The 19150-nt window shown below is 39.6% G+C and overlaps 1 protein-coding gene across 2 annotated transcripts in view; it reads right to left on the bottom strand.

Moving 5' to 3' along the window:
• Nucleotides 1–19150, bottom strand: part of WT1 (WT1 transcription factor) — a 139016-nt gene that overhangs the window by 70514 nt on the left and 49352 nt on the right. The window contains exon 1 of one of the 2 annotated variants that reach the window (XM_043550199.1): nt 2875–3198. The exons of the other annotated variant lie outside the window; for it this stretch is intronic. The gene's annotated coding sequence lies outside the window, so the exon portion shown is untranslated. Of the gene's footprint in view, nt 1–2874; nt 3199–19150 lie in introns of those variants that run through there. 2 annotated transcript variants of the gene reach the window in all.

The following is a 19150-nucleotide window of genomic DNA, read 5'->3' as shown; positions in this document are numbered from 1 at the left end:
TGCTTACTGGGTTGAGGTTCCCTGAATGAGAGAGTTTTGCTCTTCCTCAGCATGCTGATTCTTCCCCCGGATAGATTAGCCCTTAAGAGCCAGCACTAGGGTTTGCACAGCTGAGAAGGCCACCATTATTTTCTCCTGGCTCAGGCCTATACAGCATCTTTTTCCTTCCTTTGACTTTCTACTCTATAGCCAAGAGCTCTAAAATTGTTAATCAAATTCCATGGCCAGTGAATAATTAGTGCTCATATCATGGTCTTAGAAAAATGCCTTTGACTTCCCCCACTTTCAGAACAGAACAGTCACAGAATACAAGAACATCTGTGTAATCCAAACCATCTTCTGTCTTGGAAGCAAAGATTATAACTATACAGATGTCCACTTCACTAACAATTATTTTCTAATTCATCAAGATCTAGTATTGCATTCAATTAAAAAGAAAGGAAGGAATGCAGTTAAAAAGAGTTAGTCCAGGTGAATTTGGAAGCTTACCTTATCAGCTATACCAAGGTTTCTCCATGAAAAAGGCCTGTGTTTACTTTAACTGTGTGATCATGTAGGACATACAGAATTTGTGCTGTGTTTTAATTCTGAAAATTCTACAGCCAGAAAGTTTCCTTTCTTCCCTAGAGAGATGTAATCTAAGCACAGCATTTGGAGCCAGAAACTCCAAAATCTAATTCTGGCTCTTTCAGTTGGGCCCAGATCCTCAGAGGTATTTAGGTACCTAATTCCCCTTGATTTCAGTTTAAGGAGCTGGGCTCAAGTCCCTGTGTAGGCTCAGACAAGTCACTTACCTGCTCTGCCTCAGTTTCCCCATCTGTAAAATGGAGAATTGTGAGACTTAAGTGCTTTGAAGATGAAAACTGCTGTATAAGCACTCAGTGTTACGAGGACCCAATGTAGTCCACAGCAAGCCGGACCTAATTTCTACACCCAGGCTCACTTGAAATTCTGTGGTAAATTTTTTTTTTTAGGATTTATGCTTTTTATTGAATTTGAAGATGAAGAGAAGCTCTCATAGGTTTTTTAGTATTAAACACTTACTTTTATTCTGCCCTCCCCCCAATTTTCATTGTGCTACAGAATGCACTGAACACAAATAAGTGCACTGGAGAGGTTGCCAATGGAGGGAGGCATTGGGTTTTATCAGCTGGACAGAGGACAGCTGAGGCTTTGGACTCCTGAGAAGGTGCAGGAGACAACTGGGGTTTGGAGCACTCATGGGTCAGCCAAAACTTTTGGCAATGAGACAGGAATGCATTTAATCTTTCACCCCTCTTTGTGGGCAGGGCAGAAATGACTGGATGGGATTTAGGAACCCTGGGTTCTGGTCTTAGCTATACCACTCACTAGTTATGTGACCCTGGGCAAGTCACTTCGCCTCTCTGGGCCTCAGTTCCTTCCCCCACCCCCATCTTTAAAATGGGGATGAGATGACCTGCGTAAGGTGATCAGATTTTAAAAGTCAAAATCTGGGATACTTTTAGGACAATATTTTTACAGCTATGAAACAGTCAGACTAAAGAAAAAACATGTTTAAAAGTGTTGCTACTGCCAGCTTCTGACTCCACAGTGACGCATACATGTTTCTCAGAACGGGGTGTTTTTTCCCCCAGTAACTTTGTGTCTAAATGTATTTATCACAAAACATTGAACAAGTGTCTTTAACTTTCACTTTGAGCAAAAGAACAGCTTTTACATACCAGTTTTTCTCTACACTCCAAACACTGAATGCTCCTTCCACCAGATTGTTCCTAAGCTCTTGGGGGCAGGAACATCTTTTTGTTCAGTGTTTGTATAGTGCCTAGCACAATTGGGTCTTGGGCTGTGACTTGGGATCCCAAGAGCTATTGCATTACAAATAATAATTAGAGCATATCTTGCTCACTATAGCAATAGATCTTGAATATTTTTTGTAGTCAGTAAAAAATGTTTTGATAGAAGGAATTAAAATACAGGACATATCCTGTGTCTTGAAAGAAGTTCCTGGGACAATAGAAAACCATATGAAAAAACAAGACTGTCCCAATAAAACTAGGACATTTGGCCACTTTACACCTTCCTTTGTAAAGTTCTTGAAAAATCTATTAATGTAAAACACGGTATAAGAGCTAACTATTATTGTTGTTTCAGGTGACTTATACTAGTTTACACTTGCTTCAGGTTTCAGAAATTTTCTTCACAATTATCTGCCATAGAGACATACTTTTTAAACAATGAACGCTTAGATTCTGAAGCATAATTCTGCAGCAAAGAGCAGGCGGGAGGGATGGAATTTTGCAGCAAACTCCATGCTGTGGCATCATCATGGAGTACGTGAGACCCCGAGTATTATCACTGACTCTATACATTAGTTTCACTCCATATAATTATTGTATTCCCTCTTTATGAACTGTGACTTGCTCCTTACCATAAGTCATGTTATTTATAGAGTTCCACAAATCCACCCACCAGCATCACCACTGAGGAGTCCAGGTTGCTGTACAGTTAACATTATAATAAACAATAGTGTAAACATCATAAAACATTGTATAAACCAAATGAAATCTTAAAACAAAATAAAGAGGAGGGGATGGGACACCTTTAATGGACACATTTAAAACAGAAAACACCCCCAGAGAAGTATTTTCTGTAAGTTTAGCAACTGGACAGAGATGATCTGAGCTGAATGTCCAGGGGAGGGAGTTCCTTACTTAACAAAGCAGCACAGCAAACACTTTTGTCACTCACTGACCAAGGGGCTGCTGGGAATACCTTACCTTTCAAAAAAGCAGGTTCAGATTAGTAAATAAATTTTATTTAAGGATTTCCCTCCCTTCCAGGTTCAACAACATTTGAAAGCTTATTAAACCCATTTCCAAAAACCCTACTTACCTGTAAAGCGCAGGTGTAGATGAACTGATGATATCAGTCTAGGTGCAAATTGATCACAACAGCTCTAAGCAAAATAAAAGCAAAGCAATGTTTGTGCTGCCACTGACACTAGGAAATACCTTCTTCCCCTGCTCCAAAGACCTGGCCTCCCAGCTCTCCTTGATGTGGTTATGTAATAGCAGAGTGAAAGTAAATGTGCAGCTTTTCAGCAGAACATCAACCAACAAGTGGAACCAAAATAGGCTTATCAAAGAAAATGAGACTGATTATCCCTAGAGCAAAACCAAAGAGTCTCTGATGGCAGCACCAGGTCTCCAAGAGGAAAACAAACCTAAAATACTTTTAAATAGCTAGGAAAAGGAATAATGGATTTTGCTGGTGGTCATTAGCAAGTTAATAATTAGTTACAAATGTTAAGAGCCCTTGACTTGGCCTGAGTCCTTCATTCCTCAAAATGGTCATCATTATCTGCCAAGTAATGGCTTCGGTCAAAAGCCATAAATTATTGCTCATTTAAAGATCCAGCCCTGCAAGTTCCCTAAAGTGCTGTTTCTTTCAACGATCATGAATGAGAAAGTAAAATGAGGAAGCAGACTATTGTAGACTCAGGCCCATCCAATCTGCAGGGAAGATAAAAAGACTCTCATGGCAGAGTACCAATCTATGTGTTAACAGACACTTAAAAGGAGTACAAAGCTGATTAATAACATTCCTGATAACATGTGTGTGCTCTGTACATTCAGATGGATCAGAATTGGAGGATCTGCTTCCAAGCAGAATGCTTCCAGTCAAATCTTTAGACCAAGATTTTCAGACGGGACTAGTGATTATGGGGGCCCAGCCTGACGCACTTTAAAAGAGCCTGATTTTCAGAGGGTGCTGATCATCCACTCTGTGAAAATCAGGTGCTTTTCAGTTATTGAAAACTGGGCAGCCCCAAAGAGGCACACAAAGCCACTAACTTTCATTTGTATGGAATCTGTTTAATTTGGAGGACAAACAACCTCCGCCCCCAAAATGCCAGTAAAACCCAACTCTAACATGACAATATGTGGCTGACACAGAGATTTATACTGAAGTGCGAACTGAAAGCCTGACTCCTAGGTTTAGAAATTAATGGAGGAAAATAAAACAATTTTGAAAATATCTTGTTAAAAGGAAGAGCTATCAGCTAACCCCGCTTGTAGTGATCAGAGCAATTCCACACCCCCACAGTAGTGGTGTGGTTATATTTGGATGCCAGCTCTCCTCCTGCAGTGGCACTCCAACCACTAGGAAACCACTATGGCTGATTGAAAATTCTCTGTCAGAACTGTTTTTCTACAGAAAATTGGGGTTTTGACTAAATTAAATCTTTTACAAAAAGTATCTCTTTCCCATGAAAAATGTTAGATTTTTCATCAAAAAACTGAATGGGGTTAAGCTTCCCAGCCAGGCTTCATCTCCCATGATGCATCACCTCCTGTCACCAAAAAGGGAGGCTGTGGTGCATCTTTGGGGATGTAGTCCATCCTCAGCGTCCAATTTATAGAGGGGATTGGGACCAAGAGGAGCTGTAGTGTCATTTCAGAATTGAAATATTTCAGGCTTTGGCCAAAATATTTTTATTTTCAATTATCTGTGCCAAACACTTGAAATTTTCCGTGTGGGAAAAAAGATTCTGACATTCTCTAGAAACCACTGCTTTCTCTCCCAGCACAGTCACATCCTTCAACAGGTGACTGGGCAAATGTATAGCTAAAATTTAGGTTAGATATATGAACTGGGAGTTGGTATAAGCCTCCCAATTCAGTTTTTTTAAACCATCAAGTTTAAAAGAAGAAAGAGGAGGAGAAAAATGAGAAAGGAAACAGGTAAAGTGGGCAGAATGAGAAAAAAGCTGCATTTTTAAACAGCCCTCTCTTCTTATTGTGCAAAAAGTTGGTTTCCCTTTCAGCAGCAGTTTGTGATCCAGCAAACACATTTAACTCACTTTCTTCTGAAAAAGCTAAACTGGACTCCTATTATTCCCAGATAAAAATATATTAAGAGGAAGATAAGGTTGAAGATACATATCAGTAAATTAGCATAAAACACATTACTTGAATGTCGCAGTTCTCCTAAAAACTCCTGCAAACCTACGAAATTCAGAATTAAGGTTAAACTTAAAAACAATCCAAATGTTAAGGTGTGGAAATGCACAATTAATGCATCCTTAACAACCTTAATTCTGCCTTGGAGTGATGCCATGAAATAACCATTCAATTATGGTTAGTGCATAACAGCCCTTATAGTTCCAGATAAGATTAAATTTATTTTTAAAGACAAAGAAATATTTTTTCATTTTTCACTCATGATATAATTACAAGGAAGATAGTAGCCCTCAACAGCACAAGGAGCCACTATTTTCCCTGAGGGCAATTTGCCTTTAATACCATTGGAAACAACAGGAGGCAGTGGCCATTTTGAAAGAGGGACCCACCATCTTTCCTGGGGGCAGCCTCTGGCCTCTGTCTCATTGAGAACAATTGGAAATTGTCAGTGCAGAAGCATTCCCTCCAGCATATTTTCTAGAGCTTTGTGGGGTCTTACCGTACTCTTGCTAAAGACCTGAATTCCAGATGTTCTCAGTACCAAGGAGTTACAACTGACATTAAGCCCCTTTGCTTCTGGTTCTCCCTGCAGTCAGTGTACTTGTGGCACAATGGGGCAAAACATTCCTGTGCATGTTAGCACTTCAAAGAGACATCTCTGGTACAAAAGGCAGATTTTTATCCAACATCTCTGATGCTAGTGGTCGATCTGTCTTTTGGCCAGTTGTCCTGGTACATGGAGTGTCAGCAAAGTAGTTACATTTTGGTGCAAGTCTTTCTTTTTTCCAACAATCGTGAATTAAAGGTAGAGTTTGCACCTTTGAATTTCCTGGCTTTTCTTTTAATGCTGCTTTTCTTCTAAGGTCTCAGCGTTAAGTGTAAGAACATGCAATGGCTTAAGTCAATTAAAGCAATGATGCCAGTTTTTATTTCTTTTTGTTTGGCTTATAAGGCCTGCTGGGCGACAAATCCTAGCCAAACCCCTAAGGTGAAGTAGCCTGGAACAGGCATGGGTGAGAGAAGTCTTCCCTCCGGATCACAGAATAGCAGAACTACTCCTATAATTTGTTATCTAAATAAAATAGATTCATTCTAAATAGATTAACAATTGTTCACAAACTTTTCCTAGGCTGTTAGGAGTTGAAGGTCAAGCCTGAGGGTGAAATCTTACTTCCATTGAAGTCAAAAGGAATTTACCATTGGCCTCAATGGGGTCAAGATTTCATTCTGAGGCAGCTGAAGGCTCTGCAACTGAGGGTAATAACCTGTGGCCATGGCTTCACAAGCTCCACCTTTTCAGCCCTGTTTCAACCTCTTCTGCGTGCTAGTGCGTGAGAAACCCTGAATTCTGCTGCAATGTTGGAGGGGAACCATTTGTATGACATCTCCAAATCCTGTCCTCCACGCCTGTGCAGTGGACCCATAATGGTTCAGCTGTACCTTGGACTCCCTGTGGCTAGTATAGAAAAAACAGGATTCGGCCGGAAGTGCATAATATGAAATATGATTAGAAATATACAACTGCCAATACAATATGGTGTGTCTTTTTTGAAGAAATGATAAAAATAGCAAAGAAACAACACTTCTGTTCTTTCTATGACAGACTGGCATTCTTCCAGCAGATTTAAGTACTTTTTGTACTGGGGGGTGGAGGGGAATGATGGGATGTGATCCAAGATTAGTCATACAAACCTGAGAAATATGGAATAAGAGGCTGGGTTGAAGCAGCCAAAGTGGTACCACCAGCTGCAGGCCCATTAATTAATGTTCTGCGGTATGTAGCAGAAAGAATGACCCTGATACTTGCTGAATACAAGGAGATAACTTTTACAGAGCAGCTATGCTTTTCTTGCAGAGGTATATTTATCCAAGAAGAACCTTGCACATTTTCCCCCCATCTCACAAGGCAGTAAATTAGTTCTAATTGCAGAGATATGTAATAAAAGCTGCACCCAACCTTCTGCAGCATTTAAAGGTTTATTTTATAGTTTTCTTTGAGTGTCTAACTAAAAGAATGGAAGAAAAAAAGAAGATGAGAGAAAATGTAGATTTTATGGATCTATAAAATCACCCTGCTTTAGATAAATGTATGTTCCAGTGCAACTTACACAGTATAACTTAACACTGAAGTTCCGTGGCTGGCAGTACGATGCACTGTATACACTATATTACATATCTTTCTCCATTTGCAGTTCTCCTCTTAACTTAGACATAATTAACATTGTTATCTCCTCAAAAGGGAAAATGTGTATTTACCCAGAGCTGAAGAGAATGTACTCTACTCCTAGCTTTATGAATCAATGTGAAAAAATAACAATAACCAATAGCAGACACAGGGCCAAATTCTGTATACAAATTCCATTGAGTTCAATGTGTATTTTTCTTGATTAAAGACAATAAAAGTTAGATCAGAATGTGCTCTTCATCTACTCACACAACTCTATCTTACATTCTGGGTGCTTACAGAAGATCCATCCCTATCAATAGCCCAGATACATTTTTGCCCAACCTTTCCTCTGCAAAGGTTTTCATGCTCAACAGCTGTGAATTGGGTTTCTTGAATATATGTGATCTAAAAAGTTCTTTTAATAGGATTAATAATATTTGCAACCACTAAATTATCCAGCTACTACTGTACTTACATACTGTAGTGATGAGTGCTACAGAAGAAAACAAAAGATAGACTAAATTCTAAGGCAATGCAGTTTGTCTGTTGTCGTGTCCTTTTGAGCCATGTAAACAAAAACAAAACAAAGAGGGCCAAAAATAGGAAAAGGACATCCCATCCAATCCAGCAAAGCACTTAAGCATGTGTTTAACTTTAAGAATGTGAGTAGTTCTATTGAATTCAATGAGACTTGTCATATGCTTAAGTTAAGCACATGATCAAGTGCTTTGCTGGATCGGGCCCCAGTGTGATTGAGGTAGACATATCTACACAAATACCCTGTGGTGTAGAATGAGCATTAGGCAAAATGAGTAAAACCAAAAGGGGAGAGCATGTCCAGACTGCTTCCCCCATATAACCACTCTCTCATAGTAGGAAAGTGGGAAAAATCCAGAATGCAAATATGGATTTAGCCTAGTTCAGTAACTTAACTATGGTTAAAGAAAGAACAATAAATACGTGGGCACCTTTCCAGCCTAGCAGTCCAAAAGAAGACAATACAAAAGTTAGGTCAGTTCTTCAAATATAATGAAAAAAAATCCAGTCAACAAATTCAAGGCCAGACAAAAGAAAAAAAAATATTGTAGAAGATTTTGGACAGGCAAGTTTTGCTACAAATGCAGCTGTGCATTCTAACAAGCTGCAAGAAAGTAGATTTTTCCATTTAGGGCTAACATAAACTTTGTTGGATACTGCTACGAGTATTGCACCCTGTGGTCAGCTAGGTGCTGTCTCACCAGCTTAAACGCTGGCTAATTGAAGATCTGTGAAAAAATATTGAAATTAAAAACATGTTGTTTTCAAAGTTTACCTTCTGAGTTCCCTGGCCACACTCAGCACCATTGGGCTAGAAAATGACAGACAGAGCAGTACTGGGATGAGCATTCTCAGTCTTTTGCGGGAAAACCTCAGTACAGTAAAAGTTTTGTTATCTGGCATGTTGAGGGAATGAGGGGTGCCAGTAAGTAAAATATTCTGGTTAACTAAGAGGGAGGGAATTTGAGTGTGGGATGGGGCTTGGGGCAGGGGTTGGGGCGTAGGAAGGGGTGCGGGATGCTAGATGCTAGATCCAGTCTCAATCTTGGGCAGCTCCCCACAAGCAGCGACATATCCCTCCCGCTTCTAGGAGGAGGCACGGCTAGGTGGCTCTGCATGCTGCCCTGCCCCACCCCGAGCACTGGCTCTGCAGCTCCCATTGGCTGGGAACAGCAAACCACATCCACTGGGAGCTGAGGGGCTTCATGCCTGCGGACTCTCCAGGTAAACAAAACATCCTGGCCCACTAGCGGCTTACCCTGACAGGCTGGGAGCCAAAGTTTGCCAACTCCTACTATACTTTAAAAGTTGGCATCACAAGAAACACTCAAAGGTTTTGCTAGAAATATTATAATGTAATCAAATGAAAAACCTGTTGTTGTTATAATAACTGAACAAATATGTATTCACCTTCAGAATTATAGTTAATATTTTAAATATCCGTTTACTTATTTTAAAGTCTCATATTATTCTAAGGTTTCAGAGTAGCAGCCGTGTTAGTCTGTATTCGCAAAAAGAAAAAGAGTACTTACGGCACCTTAGAGACTAACAAATTTATTTGAGCATAAGCTTTCGTGAGCTACAGCTCACTTCATCGGATGCATTCAGTTACTTATTTAAAAAATCTTAAAATCCTTCAAAGTCCGAATCAGTCTCCGATTCACCAAACAGTTCATTAAACTCGGCTTCAGTCACAGCTGCACCTGCATTGTCATCGTAGATGTCAGTAGTGTTGTCTTCAGACTCAGATTCTTTCTCATCATCCGCCTCTGTTGTGTCATCATCAAATATGGCATCGTCTTCTGACCCATTGAGCGCATTGTTGATACAACATTTCCAAAATGATTTTTCTATAATTTCCAAGGGAATGGACTTCCACACATCCTTGACCTACTCGGTGACCAGACTGATTTCAGACTTCATAAGATTCCCACCTTTTGTCAACTTCGCCATGCCTGAGCACATCTGTTCAGACCACATTTTGCATAGCCCGTCTTTAAAGGGTTTGTTGAGGCAGATATCAAGCAGTTGCAGAACAGAAGTTATGCCTCTAGGTATTACAGCCAAAGGAGTTTTAATTTTTTTGGCCACATTTTTCACCTCATCCATCTTGTGTGCCCTGAACATATCCCAAACGATCATAGCAGGTTTCTTGAAAAGTGCTCTAGGTCTCTTCTTCCACACTTTTTCCAGCCATTCAATAGTCCCACTTTCATCTATCCTTCCCTTTTCGTGTGCACGTACGATGACACCAGCAGGAAATTTCATGTATTTAGGCAAGGTTTTTCTTTTAAAAATAACAACAGGAGGGAGCTTTGATCCATTGGCCAAACACAATAAAACCACCATAAAATGGATTTTTTCATGGCCAGTGGTTTTAATTAAAACTCTTTTTTCACCAACACCGGTTACCGTTCTGTTGCTCTGGAGATCGAATGTCATTGGTGTTTCGTCCATATTTCCTATTTGTGACAGCTCAAATGCATATTCCTTTCGATGTTTTATAATTAACCTTTGGAAAGGTTTGATTTTTTCTTCCAGATCTCTTGGCAGCTTTTGCGCTATCTTTGTTCGCTGACAGAGAACATGACGGTTCATGAAGCGAGTACACCAACCTGCTGATGCGACAAATATTGATGGCTTTACTGACTTGTATTTGTCGTCTTTTGACATTTGCAGAGCACGCAGACGAATTCCAGTTCTAGTGATGACATACCCATTTTGTCAACATTCAGCAACCCAATCACTGAGATCTTTCTCCAGCTCAGGAAATGAAGCGCACCTCGTTGGACATTTTTTCTTGCTTCTTGGCATGTCTTTTAGTGTTATTTTATGTTTTCACCATTCTCTTACTTGCTTCTCATTGATACAGAATTCACAAGCAGCGGTGCAATTGTTTGCTTCTGCATATTCAACAACTTTAAGTTTGAACGCTGCGTGATAAGCAGACGGTTTTCTTTTGATTTCACCGTTGTTCATTTTAAATACTAGTATGAAAATCTTAGAAAATAATAATTTAGTTATAGATTTTGTAGGTCTTTATATAAGAATGTCACCTGCTTTACCACTATCAAATTGTTATCGTTCTTTGTTTATTTCAAACCAGTCCTGTAGATTGGCATATCTGTGGCGATAACAGGCTATTTACATTTTATTACAGATTCCATCAATTCTGCACATTATATTTTCAGATTGGCTCAAGACTTACGAGGGCCATTGGTAGAAATGCATGAAGAGATCAAATTACAAAGTAGCGGACTGACACTAGTACCATAGTACTATTGTTCATTATATTTTTCTGATTGGCTGGTAAGGTGTAGTATTTTGTGAAATGCATGGGTCAAATGTCATGCAGATCTGCAGCCCTGCTCTTTTAGCATTCATCTCAAGCCAATTTAGTTCACTAAACAAAGCCTTTGCAACTTTAAACGGCTGCAATATTGACATCGATAAATTATTTTATGATCAATATAAGTACATGCTATAAAAATAATTATAATATAGTCCTGTAGTAGAACAATACTAGGAAAAGCAAACAGCTACTACTAGGAAAATTGAACTTTAGGGAAGCACATGTTTTTAAGTGCTTTGTTTACATGGACATGAACTGAGAAAAATTATATAATCGATAACCATACATTTTGTTTATATTAATACTTCTTTTATCTCAATTATAACATAACAAATGTACAATTTTAAGTAAAAATAAAATTTTAGCAAATTTTTAAAGAAGCGAATGCAGAATTTCCATTATCAGCGATCTACAACAGGGGTCGGCAAACTTTGGCTCCCGGCCCATCAGGGTAAGCTTCTGTCCGGCTGGGACATTTTGTTAGGTAAACATCCCAGCCCGCCAGTGGCTTACCCTGATGGGCTGCGGAGCCAAAGTTTGCCAACCCCTGAAATATAGGGTCGGCTTATGAAAGGGTCGTACAATTTTTGCCATTTTTACCTATCCATCTTGGGAGGTAGGCTTATAAACGAATGGGCTAATGAACGAGTATATATGGTATTCGAGTCTTGCTTTTCTTTATACTGATTCACTAGACCAGCTAACTTTTCTTCCACTGCTTCTATATGGCCATTGGTCATTATTATGCAGATCACAGCTTCTTGAATCCTTATATTATTTTATGTCTTTTCTAGAATTCAAAGAGCTGTTATGGTTGAGATTTTCAAAAATATTTATGGCTGAACTCTGTTTCCACCGAAGTCAATGGCAGCAGAGTTAAACCAGTACAGTGCTTTGAAAAATCCACCCTAAGTTTCTTCCCAATTTTGACTAATGTGGATCTAATTACCATTAGCAGGTCTCCTGGTGCAGAAGATTCCTTGCTTTCCTGCTTATAGCCAGAGAGCATGTTGCTAAACCATATCTTGACGTTTCCCAAACCTATTGCATCCAAGATAGATCCTTCCAATAATTTTTGGACTGGCAGTGAAAAAAAAAAAAGAAAAGAAAAAGAGCCCTACTAATAAACAGCTTATAACAACAGATATGTGATAAAGTTCACTGGGACGAGGGAGCCGCATGCCAGTAATTTCTGTCCATCAGATGCATTATGTGTAAGGCTACGTTTATGTCACGGAGGTCATGGAAAGTCACAGAATCCGTGATGTCCAGAGACCTCCCTGACATTCTCTGCTTCAGTCCCAGGGGCTGCAGGCCTCTGGAGCTGACAGCCAGTGGGACTCTGGCAGGGTTCCAGTGACAGGTGACAGCAGCGACAAGCGACAGGGGGCCCCCTGCAAAATTCCAACGACAGGTGCCAGATTCCTGAGGGTGCCCTCTTCAGGGTTCCAGCGACAGGCGACAGCGTCACCCAAGGGGAGGGGGTGCCTCGGGCAAACGGCTGGTGGTGTCCCATTTTCTCTTTGGGAAATATGGTCACCCTGTAGCTCCCAGCTGCCATGGGTGGAGGGGGAACCCCACAGCTCCCAGCCATCACGGTGGTGGGGGAAACCATGGAACTGCAGCAGCAAAAGTCACAGACAGGTCACAGCTTCCATGAATTTTTGTTTATTGCCCGTGACCTGTCCGTGACTTTTACTAAAAATAACCATGACAAAAATCTTAGCCTTAATTATGTGATCTCCCATTCAATTTTTACATATTTCTTTTAAGAAAATGGTTATTATGAAAATCCCAAACCCATTAGGTTGTCCACTGGTACTCCCATCCTTCCTGCATGTATGATCAGCTTCAGGAAGTAGCCAAATTTTCCAACACCATTTAGATGTATCAGCAGATGGGTCCAATGACTTATGTTGCAGCACTTGCTGTAAGTTCCATTTACAAGCATTTGGACCAATTGCCTCTTTGCGGCAAAAATGGATGGTGGCTTCTCGCGCCCTATAAACAGGAGTGTTTAGTTTAAAACAGAGCCCTACAACTGACTGAACTTTTTGGAGAAAAGACTGTCTTTCATCTTTCTTAAAGCCTGCAAAGTTCTAGTGGTTGGATCCAACTCCCAATGAAGTCAATGGAAGGGCTCCTGTTCACTTCAAGGGGAGTTGGATCAGGCCTTTGGAGAGTTTCAAAAATAACAAGCAACGTGAAAGAGAATAGGATATAAAAATAAAATTTATTGCCTATTCTGCCCTATTCTTTTTTTTTACCTCTCAGTAGTAGTTATTTGTGTCTTCTGCATGTTTTAGCACCAGAAAAACATATAAACCATTTTTATTGCATAGAACAGGAATTTATCTGTGCATTTCAGCTTAGATCTGCAAGAATCCACTTATATTTTAGAAGTGAAGTGAGAAAACAACATTAAATTCAGTTTTATCCTGTGTGCAGCAATTACTCCAGCTGTCAGCACAAGTCATTTTTACTGCCAGAGTTAAAGTGTGAAGAGTCAGATGGAGTTCCACAAGAAATAGTGTAAGTTCATATAAATTAGACCACACCTTCTACAAGGTCTGTTGTCTCTCATTTGACAACGCAAATACTTTAGGCCTAATAAGTACCATTCGTCACAAGCAACAGCAAACTACTAAGCAGAACTAAGAGGGGCACAAATACTATTTATTCAGGCAATAAAAACTAATTATCTCCTTTGCAAATGATTATCCAAATTCAATAATACTGATAGGTTTTCCTAAATTCTCCCAGTCTTCGAAGATACAGAGTAAAATCCTGTACGTATTAAAGTCAAAGGGAGTTTAGTCATGGATGCCAGTGGGCAGGATTTTATCTTTAGTATCTAACTTTAACTGCCATTTGCAGGGAAGTGAATGGGACCAGGATTTGGCTCTCGGTGATTTGTTTTCAATAATAAACAGAATTCAGATGTGTATTTTATATGGTTAGTTTCACATACAGCACTGGAACCTGGCCCTGTGAGGGGCTTAGTACCTGCTACAAGACACCAAAGTTTCCTTTGCTGCCGCGGTCAATGCTAAATACTAGTGAATACTTGTCAAGTTCTAATCTTTTTTGGTTATAAATATAAGCATATTTCAGAGAATGCTGAACTTTAGATAACAAATTGTGACACATTTGTTTAATCCTGACAGATCTATGTGTCTGATTTTCTTTAAAACAAAATGCAAAGATAAGATCTGAAACCAAACTCTAAGGTACAACTGTCAAAGGTTTTACTAAATACTGTGTGCCAGATGCTGCTCTAAGTTACATTGGTGTAAATCCTGAGTAACTCTATTGAGTTCAGTGGGGTTACTCTGATTTCACACTAAGAAGAAAATTAGGCCTATATTTGCTATATGAAACTAGTATCGTTTGATTAGCACTGCTAGTTGCAAAAAAATGGTGTGTACACATACATATGAGAAATAGTTAATTTAATAAAAATATTATACTATACGACGAAAAATCAAATGTCTAACATGTGTGAGCCACAAAACCAGGATTTATAGTTAAAGCTCTTCAATTATAGAATCCATTTTATATGGAAAAGGATAATATATAAACAAACTGCTTTATCTGGGGTATGACCCTCTAGAAGCTCTGAGATTGTAGTGTGCTTTAAGAGAACATTCCAAACCTATCCTTTTAAGTTTTCAGCCAAGAATTTGTTTTTATAATTTCTTTGCTGTTGGCAAAAATGAAACTTTTGTCCAGCCTGTGAAGCTCTCACTCACTGTTGCTACCACTCCCACATTTTTTTTTTTTTTTTTTTTGCCAAAAATGATACAAACATTTTGAAAGCGAAAACCTGGAAGGAATTGGCTTTAACTATTCTTTGTCACCATTGCTTTCTTTGTGTCCCCTTTATTATACTGAGCATGAGATGTTAGAAGATGGCCTATTAAAAATAACAACATTGTTTAATCTAAAAATATGCCTGGATCCTGCAAATTCTCTCACACACATCCCAGAGAATGCTGGCCTTTAGATGACAAACTGATCTAAAGAGCAGTGACACTCATTTAAATAGTCCCATGTACTTCAATGGGGCTACTCACATAGCTAATGCCTCCTCCTGTCAGGGTTTGCAGGCTCAGGCATCACAACACTAAGAGTATATTTACACTTGGAAGCTAATTTGGATACAGGTAGGGGGTGAATTTAAACAATAGCTATTCTTGAATAACACTGTATGTGGACTCTCTTGCTCCAGAATAACTCCATGTGCAGACAAACCCTAAAGGTGAGATTTTTCCAAAGTGCTCAGTGTTGGCCTAACTCTGCTCCTGTTGAAGTCAGTAGTAAAACACCTAGGGTGACATTCTGCGCTTTGACTGGTGGAAGGGAAACTAGGGTAGTTTCAACCCACCTTTATACTACTGGAGTCTGGTCTGCTTTGGGGTACAGTGCAGTCTCTGGAGTAATCTAGACAGCTCTAAGGCTGTCCTTCCACACCCAGAATGCCCCCTATGCTGCAGCTTGCACATGGTCATTAGAATTGTCCAGGGTAGCTTTACACAGTTCCTGCTGTCCCACTACCAGGTACAGGGATTTCTTGTCACTTAACACAGCTAGAACAGCACACTGGGCCTCAGCTGGGGCTTGGGGGACAGAGCCGCCTACTCCAGTGACTTCAATGGGATCAAAGTTAAGCCAATGTTGAGCACTTATAAAAATCTCATCCTAAAATAACTACAAATTATATCATGCCTATTTATGAATTGTAAAGGGGAAAAAAGCTGCCCTTGATTCATTCTCCCTTATCTTCACTGATAGCTGCACTGGGCCAAATCCAATAGCCCTTACTTTGGCAACTCTCCCATTGACTTCAATAAATAACTGTAGAAAAAACTGCACAATGTGGCCCAATCCTAGGGCTAGGCAACATTTCTGTAGAGAAGTCTTTTGTTGTTGATATTTGCCTGATTTTGAGCATGTATAAGATTTACAAAATTGAAACTATTTTACAAAAGCTCTAAACTCTGCATGGAAATTTCATGTAAAAATGTGACATAAATGATAAGAGGATGACTTGAAAAATTTGCAGCAAATTTTCAATTTTTTTTTCTTTAGTTTTGAACTTTTTGAGAAGGTGATTGAGATTGGTTGTGTAATGCACATGGTATTTGTTCTGCTCTAGTGCCCTGATTGATCATACTTCATGTGCTGTTGACAATTAGCAGACACTGTTTTAATTCATTTTCTCAGAAGGAATCAGTGTATTTTGTGTGCCGTCTCTGGGCCAGTCAGAAAAATAAAACAAACAGCGCAGCTGGTACAGTTCTTTGTTAATCATCACCCAAGAAGACCATCCAAGATTTGAGGTGGGGAAGAGTAGCCTTGAATAACTATCCCCTGAAGACAGTGAAAGGGAGAACAGTCCATAGTCCAAAATTGCCTTAGAAGGCTCCCCACAACTTCTTCCCCACAAGAAGACAACACCAGGGATAGGGGCTGTAGGGCAGAGGGGAGTAAATTTGTTTGGGGACAGAAAGTTGCATGGCTTGATGGAGTCCTCTGTAGGTCCAGTTATTTCAGAGAAGCATTCAAAAATCTGAACCTTTGGAGATTTTGCCATTGCAAGTTTTATATCTATGAAGAAGTTGGTGCTGAGCGTGTGTTTATATATAGTTTGGCTATCTGAGTGCTGGGACATGCATGTTTTATATTTTATTTCCTTTCTGTCATACTGTTTAAAGCAGTGCAACTAAGATCAGAATCTGGACAACAGTGTACAGATAACAGGAACTGTGTTATTAGATTATTATTTTTATTATGTATACATTTCTGTGGTGTGCATGGTGCTTGACTGGTAAATATAATGACAGGTCCCTAAAGGATCTTACAATCTCATTTAGAATTTGCACAGCAAAGGAAGTGACAATAACAAAGGGGTTTGGTAAGGTAGTATAGGAGGAAGAGCGTTACAATAGTGACCACTCATGAGATGTGGTTAATATTATGTACACATCTTGTTAGGTCCTCTTAGATTAAAAAAAAATATCCAAAAGTTTAACATATTAGGGTTTATGGAAGGTGTTCAGCATGAAAGCTGAGGTGTGTGTGTGTGTGTGGGGGGGGGGGTGAACAATGTAAAATGCTGCTGACAAAAAGGAGTCTGGAGGAAGGATCTGAAGGACAACAGTGTGGTGTTGTGGTGCACATGATCACAGGAGATATTTCAAGCACAGGGGGAGTCATGGGAGGGAGCACACAGCTGCTTACAGGAGAAGGAAATGAGCATAGTGTCAAGGAAAGATGCGCTGATAACATAGGTTGGGAGAAGGGAAAAGTATTAGAAGAGACGTAAGATAAAGCCAGGAGTGGATCTGAATAGAGCCTTGAAAATGTGGATGAAGTGTTTGAATATGATATGGAAGTAAATCAGGAGCTAGGCCCCAATCCAGCAAAGCACTAAGCAGATGCTTAAAGTTAAGTGTGTGGGCAGTCTCACTGGCTTCAATGGGATGACTTTCATGCTTAAAGATATGCACATGATTAAGTGCATTCCGGCACAGGATCCTAATGCAGGGACTCAAGCAAGGGGTTGCCATAGTGAAAGTGATAGGTACACAGCAGTGCTCTGAGCATACTGTAGGATCCTGATGGAAAGCAGAGATGACTTATAGGTTAATGCAAAATTTTCACACACACACAGTTGCATGACCATTACAAAACCCTGAACATGTATACCACATTCTCTGCCTCAGAGCATGTTTTGATTTCCCCACACATTTCCAGTTTAGAAAATTAATTTACTTTTTCTTTTCTCTTTTGTTCGTATGTGTGTGTGTATGTGTGTATGATTTGCATGATGACCTCACTGAGAGGATAAATGAATTTCTTTGCTTCCGACAGATGGTTTGTTTAAGGTCTTTATGCATTTAAGTTTAACTCTTTTAACTCGGGCTGTCATGCAACAGATTTTGCCACATAAAGTAATTAAAAAATCCAAATAATTTACAGTTCAGGTAGCATTTCCAAAGCAACCTAGTTGGGGAAAGTGTACTGATTAAACATTCCTTTAGCAGTTAGTGAAGATGTGATACATAGCACCTGTACTGGACCCTTAAATCAATATCAAGGTCTCAAAGTCTTGCTTTATAGATTGAGCTGCACAAAGATGTAGCCCATAGATGACAGACCAATTGTTCAGCTAGACAAGGAGCTATCATCCTGATCCCAAAATGTATGATGGGAACCTTGGGCCAAGGGAACAACTCAAAAATTAGACTTCAAAAGAGTTAACAAATTGAGTATTATGTAAATCTGGGTGCCACATTCCAGTGAAGATGTGGACAAATTGGAGAAAGTCCAGAGAAGAGTGACAAAAATGATTAAAGGTCTAGAAAAAATGACCTGTGAGGGAAGACTGAAAAAACTGGGTTTGTTTAGTCTGAAGAAGAGAAGTCTGAGAGGGGACATGATAACAGTTATCAAGTACATAAATGGTGTTACAAGGAGGAGGGAGAAAAATTTTTCTCCTTAACCTCTGACGATAGGACAAGAAGCAATGGGCTTAAATTGCAGCAAGGATGGTTTAGGTTGGACATTAGGAAAAAATTCCTAACTGTCAGGGTGGTTAAGCACTGGACTAAATTGCCTAGGGAGGTTGTGAAATCTCCATCACTGGAGATTTTTAAGAGCAGGTCAGACAAACACCTTTCAGGGATGGTCTAGATAATACTTAGTCCTGCCATGAGTGCAGGGGACTGGACTAGATGATTTCTCGAGGTCTCTTCCAGTCCTACAATTCTATGCTTATATGAAAAGAGAACTCATTAGCCCTAATGACTATAATCTCCAAGGTGACGGACGAGAGTCTGAGAATGAAATATTTTGCTTCTGGAACTAATAGCTGGCAAAATCAAGGTCAGACAAACAACTTGCTGGGAAAATATATAGCTTTTCACAGTGAATTTTTTTTCTGTTTTTTGACCAGCACCTGCTGAAAGCTTATTGTGCTGGTGCTCAGAACAGAAGTGTTTGGTCTACAGATCAGAACTTGAGAGGCAAAGACACAGCATTGTGTAAGACCAATACAAATACTTTTAGGGTATGAATTCTTCATATTTTTACAATTATTTAGAAAAGGATTTTAAAAGCAAATTAGCACACCTCTCTATTCAG

Source organism: Chelonia mydas, chromosome 6 (assembly GCF_015237465.2).
Source record: "Chelonia mydas isolate rCheMyd1 chromosome 6, rCheMyd1.pri.v2, whole genome shotgun sequence".
In the NCBI taxonomy this organism is placed as follows: Eukaryota; Metazoa; Chordata; order Testudines; family Cheloniidae; genus Chelonia; species Chelonia mydas.
The sequence above is the reverse complement of the archived record's forward strand: the minus strand, read 5'-3'. Positions and strand labels throughout refer to the sequence as shown.